Raw genomic sequence first — 15,006 nt, 5'->3', positions numbered from 1 at the left:
GTGAGCTTAGTGCCTTGCCCTGTTGTCCCTCACAGCCTCTTTTTCCCTTTGCTGTTCTTGCTGCTCTACCCACCTGTCTTTTTACACCTTTGGTCTTGCATGGCCTCTGTTCAGCTTTCTTAAGGTGGCATGCCTGTGCATACTCAGTGATTTCTTCCATTCTGATACCCTTTTGGCTCTCGTGGGATTTTGTTCAGCTTTTGTTCATTTTTTTCTGTCTAACAAACTGTCCCCAAACTTGGTTGAATATATCTTCCTCTGGCTTTATGGTTTGACAACCTCGCATCTTATTTCCTCTTTGAATCTTTGCTGGAGACTTAAATTAGTCATTGGCTTTTCAGGGAACTTTGAGAGCTGAGAGTGCTTGCTCTAGTCCCAATAGATCAGTCCCAGTTCTATAAACTGTGATTATTATTTTTTTTTTTCATAGTTTGGGTCTGGGCTACACTAGTGTGTGTAGGGGGTTCTAACTAAGATACTTCGGCTTCAGCGACGCTATTCGCGTAGCTGAAGTTGCGTATCTTAGTTCTACTTACCTGGCGTCGACTCCACTCACTCCTCCTGCCAAGGTGGAGTATGGGCGTCGATTAGCGGATTGATTTATCGCTTCCAGACGAGATGCGATAAATTGATACCTGATACATTTAACACTACCCGCCAATCTGGCGGGTAGTATAGACATATCCTTAGACCAGGCCTGCACAACATGCGGCCCGCAGAGCCTCATTGTGCAGCCCGCAGGGGGATTCTAAATCTTCCACACATGACGCTCTGCGGGCAGCCCAAAGCCCTTTAAATCTCAGCCGTGGCAGGTAGTCAGAGGGCTCTGGGCTGCCCGCAGAGATTCCCAGCCATGGCTGGTATTTAAGGGGCTCAGAGCTCCCCCCGGCTTCGGGCACCCCAGAGCCCTTTGAATTCCGGCGGCGGGGCCGCGGCTGGGATTTAAAGGGCTCAGGGCTCCCTGCAGTGACCGGCAGCTCAAAGCCCTTTGAATCCCCGCCCACGGCCGCTGATTGCCCCCTCCGTGGACCCCTGCCCCAACTGCCTTCCAGGACCCCCACGCCCTATCTAAGCATCGCTGGTCCTTGTCCCCGATACCCCTCTCCTGAGACCCCTGCCCCTAACTGTCCCCCAGGACCCCACCCCCTATCTAAGCTTCCCTTCTCCTTGTCCCCAACTGCCTCCTCCTGAGACCCCCCCAACTTCCCCCCAGGACCCCACCCCCTACCTGTTCCCTGATAAACCCCTGGGACTCCCATGCCTATCCAAATATGCTTGTGCTGTGCCCCTGGACTCCCCTCGAACCTCTGCCCCATCCAACCCCCCCCTGTGCGTGTTCTCTCTTGACTGCCCCCTGGAACCCCCTTACTGCTGCCACTCAGACCAGCAGTTGGTCTGGTGGGTCCAGGACAGTGCTGCCATTGCTCCGCCGTGGAGCCCCAGCAGTCCCTCTCCCCAGCACCTGCCTTCCGATTGAACACCTCAAAATTCAGTGAGTCTCCTAAGCTCAGTTGGGAGCTGTTACTTCATTTTCTCTTTCAAATCAATATACTGATCACTGGGTAGAACTGTGCCGTAGAAAAAGTAGGAATAAAATTTGAGCAAGAAATCTTGTTAGGACTGGATGCTATTTTCAACAGCCATTGCCTTTTTGTTTGTTTAAAAGGAGGACAGTGGATATTGCATTGGCAAATTCCCTATAGAAGAAAGAGTCGAAAGAAAGAATAATTAAGGCACCTCAACTTTTCCTCATTTATGGAGGACAGTCTTGAAATATGGCATCCAAAGATATCCTCCAATCACACAAGCTGAAAATTGTTCCACTTTACAGCTTCTGTAACCATATGGGAACCAATTCCGTGGTTTGCTTTGTGCACATCCAGAAATCCTATGAATGACCCACCCTGGAGCGAGTTAACGCAGTGACCGTGGCTGGGGGGCAGGGGGTGTTGTGTCGGGGGGCGCGTTGGTGGGGGGAGAGCACGGTGGTGGGGAAGCGTGCTCAGGCGCTGGGCGCAGCGGGGTGTGAGTGGGTGGGTGGGGGAGAGCCAGGACTGGGGGCGAGGCAGTGGGTGGGGAGGTACAGGGGTGCCCAGAGCTGGCGACAGGGGGCAGCCAAATTTCTTTTTTGCTTTGGGCAGCAAAAAACCTAGAGCCAGCCCTGCTGATTCCCCCCATCCGCTGGAGCCCCGGCCCTTTTAATTTGACCCCTGAGGGCTCCCGCCACCTCTTCAGCTGGGAGCCCCTGGTTGATTTAAAATAAAGTATCACCTCCCCACCCCTAGCCTTCCTTTTTGGCCCACAGGTGTTTTTGTGGGGCGGGGCTGGGGAAAGAGGGTTTGTTTCCGCAGGGCTGGGCGGCCCTGGGGCGGGGTTTTTCTGCGGGGCCGGGAGGTTTCGGCCCTCAGCTGTTTTCTTTGGAGTAATGTGGCCCTCGGCGCTTTACAAGTTGTGCAGGTCTGCCTTAGACAGAGACTAGGAGAGAGGATGTGTGAATGTAATGATATGTGTTAACAGAGACTTAGCACCAGGATCCTGGCCATGTTTCATTTATATGAATTACATTTTACATAACTAGATCTACCCCAATTTCCCCCTTTTAAATGTTACTGTATAATATTGTTGGTCTAAAGCTAGTCGTATCCAGAGGCTGATGTGAGTACCCGATTTATCACCTGTGAAATGCTTTGGATTCCTTTAGGATTCAAGGAGCTATAGAAATGCAAGGAGATTATTATTTTGTTCCTTATCACACTGAGCCACCTACGTGCAACATCTTTTGTTCCCCCAGGAGTCAGAAAGCTTATACCATATGTAGGTTGCTAGGACTTCATTCTAGCTACTTTCTTGCTTCTCTGCTCATTGCGTCTGTTGTCTTCAGATTTTAAAGGGTTTGAGTGGTATTTCTGTTTGTAAATCAGGCTGATGTTCAAGGTAACTGTGCTAGAAAACAGGAGGATGGGTCCTTGACCTTGTGTAGTAATCCGCTTTCAATTTCTGGGTCTTGTGTTTTGATGACACAAGTGTGTTGTGATCAATATAGCTGGAGCAGATAGTATTGTGTACATCTGTGAAGAATAGACTAGCCATTTGTTTTAAGGAGAAGTTCATGCTGCTGACACGTGAATCCTGAAAGCGGAGGTATCTGCTCCTAGTTGCTTCAGGGGCAATTAAAACCTGAGACATATGCCAAAGTGACTCCTCTTCGGATGAATTTAGAAATGTCCCAATTGATTTTAGCTGCAGTAAGATGATTGATTGTTAAATATCTGTGAATTGGGGGGTTACAGCTATGTTTTACTATCTTTACTGTATATAAATCATCAAAGCAGAGCCAGGATCTCAGAATGGAATTTCCTTGCATTCCGTCAATGCATATTTCTTAATATTTTATAATGTGAAGTTACAGTTAGTTCTGAGAAGACTTGGGTCTGGAAAATTGTCTTGTTAGTGGCTAATTTTGAGTGAGGAACTGCTCAGCTCTAATCCAGACCTTCCCACTGACTCTCTGGATTTCGCCAAGTCCCCAAAGTGAACATGTTCAAAAGAATTCAAATATTGAAAAATTGGAAAATCAGAAAAGAGCCACAAGAATGATTAAATGATTAGAAAGCCTGCCTCAACAAAGAGAAGGTTAAAGGGTGACTTGATCACAGAAATATTAATAGTGGGCTCTTCAGTCTAGGAAGGAAAGCATAACATGATTCAGTGGCTGGAAATTGAAGCTAGACAAATTCAGACTGGAAATAAAGCATATATTTTTAACAGTGAAAGTAATTAACTATTTGGAACAAGTTACTAAGGATCATGGTGGATTCTCCATCACAGACAATTTTTAAATCAAGACTGGAGACTGGATGTTTTCTGAAAGATCTGCTCTAGGAAGTTCTCTGGCTTGTGTTATACAGGAGGTCAGACTAGATGATCACAGTGGTCCCTTCTGGCCTTGCAATCTACAAATCCATGAGAAGAAGCCTCTGATTTTGGGTGCCTAACTTAAAACAACTTGAGTCTGATTTTTCAGAGATGTTAAGCACATGTAAATCTAGCTGAAATCGATGGGCACTGCAGGCACTTGGTACCTCTGAAAATTGGACCACTAATTTCTATGTTCCTTACTTGCTCCATCTCTAGACTGGATATTGCTAGCCTATATCAGTAACTTGTTTGATGTCTGTAAAGCACTTTGAGATCCTGGAATTGAGGGTAAGAAGGAAGCACTAGGATTTTATGATATCCATAATCAAACTTCGTAGCTCGCTGCACTCAGAAACCCTGCCCTACATTAGAGAGCCCATTAATCTCCTGGGATTTGAACTATATGCACTTCTTTTTTCCTTGTCAGTTTGTCCTGATTCTTGTTACTGTTGGGCCTCCATCTTGTATAGGAGCTGTGCCCTGCAGTGCTGCTGCTGTTCTAGGGCTGTCAGCAGTTCCACTGGAAGCCCCTCAAAAACAGAGGTGACAACTCAGCTGTTTTATGTATATCAACCTCAAATTCGTTCTAAAGCTCTAAGCCTAGAGGCACTCTGCACCAGCCCATTGAATTCAGTATATTCTATTTCAAAGCAGCCTCAGACATACATCCTGGCCAATCCTAAATTCCTTTTCCTGCTCTGAGAGTTGGTGGCATGCAGTAAAAATGTAGTAGTGTGGTGGTTCTGGGATAGCACCTGACAATGTCAAATGACCATCTGTCTTGGTTCCTATTACATTAGCTCTGGGGGAACCATGCACCCGATCCCATGCCGTCTTTTTCAGCACTTCAGTCAAGGAGGAGCAGCCAGGGAGTGCACCTGCTGGGCTGCCTGAATAGTCCAGTTACAGCCAGGTAGAGGGCACTTGTTGTGCTGCTTGAACATGGTCACTCTCAATGGATTGTTAATGGCATGATGGCCTCAAAACATATACGATGGAAAAGTAGCAGTGAAAGTGTTCAGATGAAAAATGGAGACCCCAAGCCTCTAGTTCACTCTCCACTTGCTATGTTGGACATTAGTTATTATTAATTTTCCTAGGAATACAACGGCACTTTCTCCACCACTCGTGACTTGTCCAAGAGAGCACAGACCCCCATTGGGGAGCGCTAAGTCATAGCTGGACATCCATTTCACTTGTAAACGTCTTGCCCTTTTGAATGGAAGGGAAAACTACAGTAAAGCTACCCTTACTCCAGTGAGGGGCTTTAAGGGGCTTTTTCTACCCCTCACTTATGTCACACTCACATTACTGAAGCATGTCACCACCAGCTTTTCTGACCCATGTTTTTGTCAGTGACATATCCATTGCTTCTAAGAGAACCTTGTATCAATTAGCACAGTTCAAAAACAGGAGGAAAGTTTCATTTCATTGTCTAAGCCATTGTTTGCTTTGTAATTATGATGCTGGTTTTGGCACTAATATATATATATATATATATATATATATATATAGTGGTTTCTCGTGCTGTAATTTTCATAACGATCAAAGATTTAGGAACCAGCCATGTTAAACCTCCATCAGATTTTTGAGTACACAGGCCACTGCCTGCACTTTTCTTTTGGCCAGAAGTAAGTGCAGATCAGTTTCTACTTACTGACTGTGCCTTGGAGTCTAGGGACATTGTCACGTTCCAGTTCCCCCCATATCATTCCAATTACATAATTTCGCATCTGGAATTCCTCAGTTTCAGAAAATTCTAGCAGATGTTCCTTAGCCCTTCTATGAGCCTTTCTGAGTCCCTTTTCTCTGTCTGCTACTGCAAGGTGTAAGTGATTGTGATTGATGGTGCAGCAAGAGAGTGGAATGCTGCCAACAGGGCACCATCTGGAAACTGATTTAATATCAATTTACACCAAGTAGAAACCAGTTTCAGAATATACTCTTCTGGCTGTCCTCTCTGCAGCAGATGCTGAAAGCGCATAAACTGCTGACTCTGGGGCAAGTTACTCTTCTGCTGAAACTGTAAAAGAAAATACATTAAAGAGCTTTGTAAACACCTTGGTTCAAAGTAGTGCTTGCAACATGTTATAGTTGCAATTAGGGCTGTCAAGCGATTAAAAATATTAATCACACGATTAATTGCACTGTTAAACAATAATAGAATACCATTTACTTAACTATTTTTGAATGTTTTCTACAGTTTCAAATATATTGATTTCAGTTATAACACAGGTTTCAGAGTAGCAACTGTGTTAGTCTGTATCTGCAAAAAGAGCAGGAGTACTTGTGGCACCTTAGAGACTAACAAATGTATTTGATCATAAGCTTTCGTGGGCTACAGCCCACTTCATTGGATGCATGTAGTGGAAAATACAGTAGGACGAGATATATATATATATTGGTGCCACAAGTACTCCTGTTCTAGTTACAACACAGAATACAAAGTGTACAGTGCTCACTTTGTATTTATTTTTAATACAAATTTGTACTGTAAAAAACAAGAGTATATTTCAACTCACCTAATACAAGTACTGTAGTGCTATTTTTTATCATGAAAGTTGAATTGACAAATGTTGAATTATTTTTGTTTACATAACTGCATTCAAAAATAAAACAATGTAAAACTTTAGAGCCTACAAGTCCACTCAGTCCTACTTCAGCCAATCACTTACACAAACAAGTTTGGTTACATTTGCAGGAGATAATGATGCCCACTTCTTGTTCACAATGTCACCTGAAAGTGAGAACAGGAGTTCGCATGGCACTGTTGTAATCAGCATTCCAAGATATTTACATGCCAGATGTGCTAAAGATTCTTATGTCCCTTCATGCTTCAACCACCATTCCAGAAGATATGCATCCATGCTGATGACGGGTTCTGCTCGATAACATTCCAGAGCAGAGCAGACTGATGCATGTACATTTTTATCATCTGACTCAGATGCCATCAGCAGAAAGTTGATTGATTTGATTTATTGGTGGTTCGGGTTCTGTAGTTTCCTCATCAGAGTGTTGCTCTTTTAAGACTTTTGAAAGCATGCTCCACGCTTCATCCCTCTAAGATTTTGGACAACACTTCAGATTCTTAAACTTTGGGTCAAGTGCTGTAGCTATTTTTAGAAATCTCACTGTTGGTACCTTCTTTGTGTTTTGTCAGATCTGCAGTGACAGTGTTCGTAAATCAAACAACATGTGCTGGGTCATCATCTGAGACTGCTATACCATAAAATATATGGCAGAATGCAGGTAAAACAGAGCAGGGGACATTATATTCTGCCCCAAGGAATTTAGTCACAAATTTAATTACTGCACTATTTTTCAGCAGCATGGATGCATGTCCTCTGGAATGGTGGCTGAAGCATGAAGGGGGATATGAATGTTTACCACATAATTACCTTGCAACGCTGGCTACAAAAGTGCCATGTGAACACCTATTCTCACTTTCAGGTGACATTGTAAATAAGCAGCAGGCAGCAGTATCTCCCGTAAATGTAAACAAACTTGTTTTTCTTAGCAATTGGCTGAACAAGAAGTAGGACTGTGTGGACTTGTAGGCTCCAAGTTTTACATCCGTTTTGTTTTTGAGTGCAGTTATATAACAAAAAAAAATCTACATTTGTAAGTTACACTTTCAAGATAAAGAGATTGCACCGCAGTACTTGTATAAGGTGAATAGAAAAATACTATTTCTTTTCTTTATCATTCTTACAGTGCAGATATTTCTAATAAAAATATTAAGTGAGCACTGTACACTTTGTATTCTACATTTTCAAATATATTGATTTCTATTAAAACATAGAAGAACATCCAAAATATTGAATAATTTTCAATTGGTATATATTGTTTAACAATGCGATTAATGACAATTTAATCTTTTTAATCTCAATTTTTTTTTTGCATTAATCACATGAGTTAATTGAGATTAATTGACAGCCCTGGTTGCAATGTTATTGCTGTTAACATTTCAAACAGCTTTTGGGAGTCAGAGCTGGTCTGGTAACTGAAGTGTTTTCATATGCTATGTTGTTTAATATGTGCAGTAAGGAATGATTTTCCGCCCAACAGTACACAAGTCTGACATTGCATTGGGAAGTCCTGGTGAATTAACTGAGGGTGGCAGTTGAATCACCTATGCTACAAGATGGAGAGTTGCATCCTTATGTATATTTGTGAAAAGGTGGTCTTCCCACCCTGCTTGAAAATGATCAACACTTGCCGTGTAGGTTCAAAACTTTCCCCCTTTCTAACATCTGGCTCTGTTAACAAGGTAATGAAACAAATTACATCCAAGCCTTTTCCTTTGGCATGACCATTCTTAGCACAGTTCAGCTCAGCCCCAGGCCCTAGATACCTCTCTCCAGAGGGGATATTCCTAGCTCCTTTGGGTGGGTTAATGAGCTGCACCTGCCACAATGAGTCAGTAGGGCTTAATTAGTATCTCCCTCCAGGGTTCTAACACCTGCTCACAGGGTGGGTCCGCAGAAGAACCTAGCTACCCTGTTATAGAACAGAAAGGCTTTTTACCTGCCAGGACTTGAATGAATGGTTCTGTGTTTTCCCTTGCTACAGCTGGTGTCAGTAATGATACTCAATGTAGGACAGGGAGCTGTGTTCCTTAGGTGCCACCAATAGTAGCTAAGCAAGTGCAGAGCCACGTGAACTGGGGTGCAGTGCAGAGGTGGGCAAACCATCTGCGTAAAACGTGCGAAGATGTAATCTTCAGAGAGGTTTTTTTTTTTTTAAAGTGCTTTTTTACTGGTGGGGTTTTTCCTTCTCCATATAGTCCCTTACTCATTTGAATCTTAAATGGTTCTGTTCTTGTAAGTAGATGCATTTGTTACCTGTTAATGTTCTGTTTGGGAATCAGAGGCCTGGAGGAAAAGCGGAGTTGAAACTAGTCTAACGGGTGATGCTGGTGGTAGAAGGTCTGTGCACGACGGGGGAAAGAATGTCACTGATGCCAAACGCCAAAAATTAAAATGTCTGTACACTAATGCGAGGAGCCTGGTAAAAGAGAGGAAACTGGAGCTACGGTGCAAGGAAGTGAATCGGATATTAATAGGGATAACAGAAACCTGGTGAATAGATCATGACTGGATTACAGGATGAAGGCTTGTGCTGTTTTGGAAAAGACAGGAAGAGAAAGGCAAAGGTGGTGGAGAGCCTTGTACATCAATGATGAGGTGAATGTAATGAAATAACGAAGTGATGGAAGGATAAAGACGGAGTCGGTCTGGGTAAAAATCACGCTGGGTAAAAAAGCTACTAGAGCTGTCCCCCTGAGATAGTGCTTGGGTGTGCTGACAGACGCGCGGGATCTGATTTGGATATGGATAGAGAACCTCTTTAATGAAGTAAAGGCACAAGGGAATATGTTTGTGATTAGGGAGACTCATTCCGATAATAACTGAGGAGGAGTGCTTTGCCAAGAATAATAGGGTCAGATTTTTTCTGGATGTGCGTGCAAGGATGGATTTCTTCAATCAAGTAGTTGAAGTACCTACGGAGAGGGGATGCCATTTTAGATTTGGTTTTGGTGAGCAAGTGAGGACCTCGTAGAAGAAATGGTGGTAGGGGACACTTGGTTCGAGTTGTCATGGAGCTGAGTAATCATTAGATGGAAGGAACAAGTAGATCTGGGATAAGGTTTGCCGACTCCGAGGCTAATTTTAAAACGAGTTAAGGACATTAGTTCAGGGAGTGGATGGACCGAAGAACTGGGGGATTTAAATGCGGAGGAGGCCTGAATGACTTTAAGTCGCACTGCGGAACTGTCGGAAGCCTGCTACCCAAGAAAGGGGGAAAAACCATGGCGGGATTGTAGGCCAAGCTGGAATGAAGCAAGCATACTGCAGAGAGGGGATTAGGAAAAAGCAGAAAAGCTTACAGGGAGTGGAAGGGGGAGATAGCAGGGAAGCTACGCTTAGTGACGTCAGAACATAGTAGGAAGAAGATGAGGAAGGCTAAAGCCGCGTAGAAACGGACCTTGCAAAGGGAATCAAACCAATAGTTAAAAGGTTCTACAGCCACAGTAAATAAGAAGAAAACAAAAGAAGATGAAAGTGGGGGCCGCTATAACACTGAAGGAGGAACGGAGGTTAAAGGATAACCTACGGCATGGCCCAATTATCTAAATAAGTATTTGCTCTCTAAGGGGGCGGTCTTAATAAGACTAGTGAAGGAGTTAGGGATGATGGAGGGATGATAAAGGGAAACGTGCGATAATGGAGGGTGGATATTACCGCATTGAGGTAGAGGCCAAACTGAATAGCTTAATGGGACAAAATTGAGGGCCCGGACAATCTCCATCCGAGGATATAAAGACTGGCGTGTGGAAATTGTGAGCCCATATAGGACACGCAGGTTTAAGCAGTCTCGGTAACAAATCCGGGGGTTGTACGCGTATGACTGCGAGATTGCTAACGTAGTTCCTATTTTAAGAGGGAATAAAAGTGATTGTGGTAATTATAGCCTGTAGCTGACGTCTTGTTAGTTGTAAGGTCTTGGAAAAAATTTTAGAGAAAGTAAGTTAAGGAACATTGAGGTCAATGGCTATTGGGACGAATTTTGCAACATGGATTTACTGAAAGGTAGATCGTGCCAAACCACCTGTTCCTCCTTCTTGAGAAGGTGACGGGTTACTTAGACAAGGAAATGCGGTAGATCTAAATTTACCTCGATTCAGTTTAAGGCGTTTTGACACGGTTCCGACATGGGGGGGAACTGTTAGTAAATTGGAAAGAGATGGGGATGAATATAAAGTTTGTAAGGTGGATAAGGAACTGGTTAAAGGGAAGACGTTCCAGCGCGGTCCGTACTGAAGGGCTTGAATGTCAGTGCTGGAAGGAGGTTACTAGTGGAGTCCCTCAAGCTGACGTGCTTTGGGACCGTCTATTTAACCTTTTGTTCTGACTGGCCACAAAGACGGGAATGCTGCTAATAAACAGTTTGCAAGATGACACAAAAAGCTGGAGGGTATTGCTAACACGGAAGGACGCGGATACTATACAGGAGATCTGGGGACCACCTTGCTAAGAACTGGAGTAATAGTTAATAGGATGAAATATAAATAGGTAAAAGTGCAAAGCGTATGCCTTAGCGGATTAATTAATAAGAATTTTAGATAAAGTTGGGGAAGGGTAGAGAGAGACGGGTGATACAGGGCTAAGGCCGAGGAGCGGTAGACAGGCGTACTGGCTCACTAGAATATTATGAAAACAAACAGAGAGCAAATCACTCCTCTAGAGGTATTCAATTGTATTTCATAGCCTGGCATTGTACAAAATCATGCACCGGATGGGCCATAACCAATCAGCCACAAGCTGTTTCCTTGCTCTGTAGCTGTCACCTTTCTTTACACAGCCAGTAGAAATGCAGCTTTCAAAGCCTCCTCTACCCACAGGTCTTAGTACCCCTACTGGTCCCACCGTTACACCTACGGAGGCAGATCCCAGGCGGTAGCAACCATTGGATGATTGTGTAGACATCAGACAGGTCCAGCAGCCATTTGGTGTTGAACGCCCATGTCCCCTTGATAGGGTGACAGACAGCAAGTGTGAAAAAATTGGGACGGGGAGGGAGGGGTAATAGGGCATATAAGAAAGACCCAAATCAGACTGTCCCTATAAGACGGGACATCTGGTCACCTCCCCTAGACAGTTGGGCAGAGCAGATGACCTAGTGGCTAAGTGCAACACCAGCGAACACTGTCGGTACTGGCATGCTAGCATAATGAGCAGAACTGGTGGTAGCAAACAGTGTGAAATTTTACAGAAAATTGGGTTAGTGTAGACACCCTGTTAGAGAAGCTTACTCCTTCACTCCACCCTTGCCTGGTACTTCTCGCATGAACAGAGAGCAGCAATACGCCGAAGGTGCAGAACAATTCAATGTTTATTGGGGTGAACGTCCAGCAAGGCTTAAATTCAAGTTCCTTTTCTTATTTTTTGAATCCAACTTTACTTTCTGTTGCCCTAATTTAATAGTAATATCCACTTACCTTAAAAACCAGTCATTCTACATTTACCTACAGTCCTAACACACGTATTGTAGCCAGAATAGCTAACCAATTTATACCCAGCAACCTTAATTGTTTACACTAGCAAAATTAATTATACAGCAGACAGAACAATCACAGACACCAATTAAGACAGAGACCTTGCAAATAAACATACAAACAATACAGAGTGAGGATTTTCACAACTACATCTATACAGACATAAGGGGCTCACAACTACATCTATTACAGAATAAGAGTTTTCCAGCTTGTCTATTAATAAGTAGTTCTTACAAGACGAAAACTATCAAAAAATTCCCTTTCACATCCTCCTAAGCTCTTTCCTTCCTGGAGGGACTAGATCGGTCACCTTCCTAAAGCCCAAATTGCCTTTTTCAATGTGACTAGTCGGGAAAAATGGTTTTTTTTTTTGGGGGAAGATGTGACCATAACATTTCCCCAGTGTCATGGCTGTTTTCTTAGCTGAAGAATCTAGGCCTCAGACTGTACAGTAGAAAAGCCATTACACCAAACAGTGATTGGATTCTTTCTTTATACTTCTATAACTAGCTAAGTGATTAAGAAATACACCTTAAATTCTAAAGTATAGACCTTTGCACGACAGGCCTGAATAGCTATATCGTAACACCCCCCAAAAGCCAGGTGTTCTTCCAGTTGTTGCCCTTAATGATGCAGAAAGAACTCGGTCATATGGGACGCACTGTCTTAGTTTCCTGCTATTGGTACAAATGTTTCAGAGAGGAGAAAGGAACAATGATAAGGGATGGGTTAAATCAATAAACTTTTGCCATTCTAGAGGCACAGAGGGACACCAAGAGCCAGAACTGCAGCCATTTTGTCTGATGAAGGAGGCTGGAGGGAGCAGCAGTCCCACTTGCACATACAGACCGTCTCTGGCATTCCCAGGGGGCTGAGGGGAGAGAATAGTTTGGAGAGAGAATGGCACATGCCTACGTATACTGCCCCTCTAAACAAGTTGTCACTATTTTGCTCTGCTGGAGATATACATGAGATCAATAAAAGCAGGCTGGCAACGGGGGCGCACTGCAGCACTACAATATAATATCCCGGCCCTCAGTTTCCCCTAATGGACTTTCAATAAGTCAATGAGGTTGAGTATATGAAGTGGCCCCTCAGGGATCAAGCATTTATTTAACCCAAAGATGAAACATACACAGACAGGCCTCAACCCCAGACCCCCAACATCCTGGTCCAAACCCCCCATAAGTCCCAAGTCCTTACCAGAGAGGCCCTCTTGACCCAAAAACCTCTTCTGGGTGCCAGGGCCTCTGGCATTCAACTGGGGAAGCTCCTCTTCTGGTGAAGATCCCACAGAGAGACAACGATGACACCCCTTCCCTCAGGACAGAACTGGGGGCTCCTGTATCCCTTCATTGGAGCTCCTCCTTGATAGCCTCACCCACCTAGGGAGCACTCTTCCTTACGTTTCCTGACCTGGAAACTTGAGACCCATTGCCTTGTTCTGTCATCTCCACCAGTCCCCTGAGAACCCTCCTTGGGGGGCTTCTCCTTCTGCACACTGGAAACTGGTCTCTCCCCAGGAGCCCTGATCTCTAGGTAGCCCACTGGGTGTAGCTTCCTATCCAGCTCCAACAGGAGCTATTTCCCTCAAGGTGCCCTCCTGCGTCTCTCCTGCCAAGCACAAAGAGCAGAAGTTATATATTCTGAGTATCCCAGATGGATGACTGGCCTAGTTCTCTCAGCCAAGCCTGTCCAGGTAGGCCGAGCACCCTGGCCACCTCAGGGGCCAGCTACCCGTGACCAGGCTCTGTCGGAACAGAGGGGAGATTCTTCCAGAATGGAGGAAAAGCATGGCAATATATGAATGTGCTGAGAGAGGAAACAGCCGTCTCCTTCATAAATCATAGACATAACTAGGGTTGGAAGGGACTCAGAGCGTCATCCTAGTCACACCTGCTCAACAGACGGACCAGTTCCAACTAAATCTCACCAGCCAGAGCTTTGTCAAGCTCTGAAACAACCCTAAAGGAGGAGATGTCACCACCCTCCCAGGTAACTCATTCCAGTGCTTTCAACTACTCCCAAGTGAAAAATTTTTTCCTAATAAACAATCCTGCAGCCCCCTCATAAGTATGGCTCCAGCCCGAATCATTCTGTGCCTCTGCTGGACTCTTTCCAAGGTTTCCACATCTTCTGTAGAGTGGGGCCCAAACTGAACAAGTATTCAATGAGCCTCACCATGTCGAATAGAGGGGAATGATCATGTCCCTCGATCTGCTGCGATTATCCCTACTATAGCAGCACGCAAAATGCCATTAGCCTTCTTGCACCAAAGGCACACTGTCGACTCATATCCAGCTTCATCCACTGGAACCCTAGATACTTTTCTACAGCATCGGTCCCTAGTCTGTAACAGTGAATGGATTCTTCATCCTAAGTGCAGGACTCTGCAGCTGTCTGTTGAAACTCACCAAGGCTTCTTCGGCCCAGTCCTCTATTTGTCTAGGTCTCCTGTATCCATCCCACCTCAGCGTATCTATCACTCCTCCCAGTTTAGTGTCATCTGCAAACTTGCTGAGAGTGCAGTCACACCCCATCCTCCAGATGCATTAATGAAGAGATTGAACAAAAACCAAGCCCCAGGACCGACCTTGGGGCCCGCGCCCTTGAAACTGGTTTGCCAACTAGACATGGAGCCGTGGATCACTCCCGTTGAGCTGACGATCTAGCCAGCTTTCATCACCTTATAGTCCATTCAGCCAACTGTACTTCTTTAACTTGCTGGGCAAGATCTGTGGGAGATCCGTATCAAAAAGCTTTGCTAAAGTCAAGGATAACATGTCCCACGCTTTCCCCTCATCCACAGACCCCAGTTACGCCTCAAAAGGCAATTAGATTAAGTCAGGCATGACTTGCCCTGGGAATCCATGTTGACGACTGTTCCTGATCACTTTCCTCTCCTCTAAGGCTGGTCACACTATGCGTAAAAACCGATTTTAACGCACGTCTAAACGATTTAACGAATGTACCGTCCAGCACAACGAGGTCCTTTAATCGATAGAAAGGGCTTAAATCGGTGTTCTGTA

Source organism: Chelonoidis abingdonii, chromosome 20 (genome assembly GCF_003597395.2).
Source record: "Chelonoidis abingdonii isolate Lonesome George chromosome 20, CheloAbing_2.0, whole genome shotgun sequence".
NCBI classification, from domain to species: Eukaryota; Metazoa; Chordata; order Testudines; family Testudinidae; genus Chelonoidis; species Chelonoidis abingdonii.
This window is presented reverse-complemented; position numbering follows the sequence as displayed.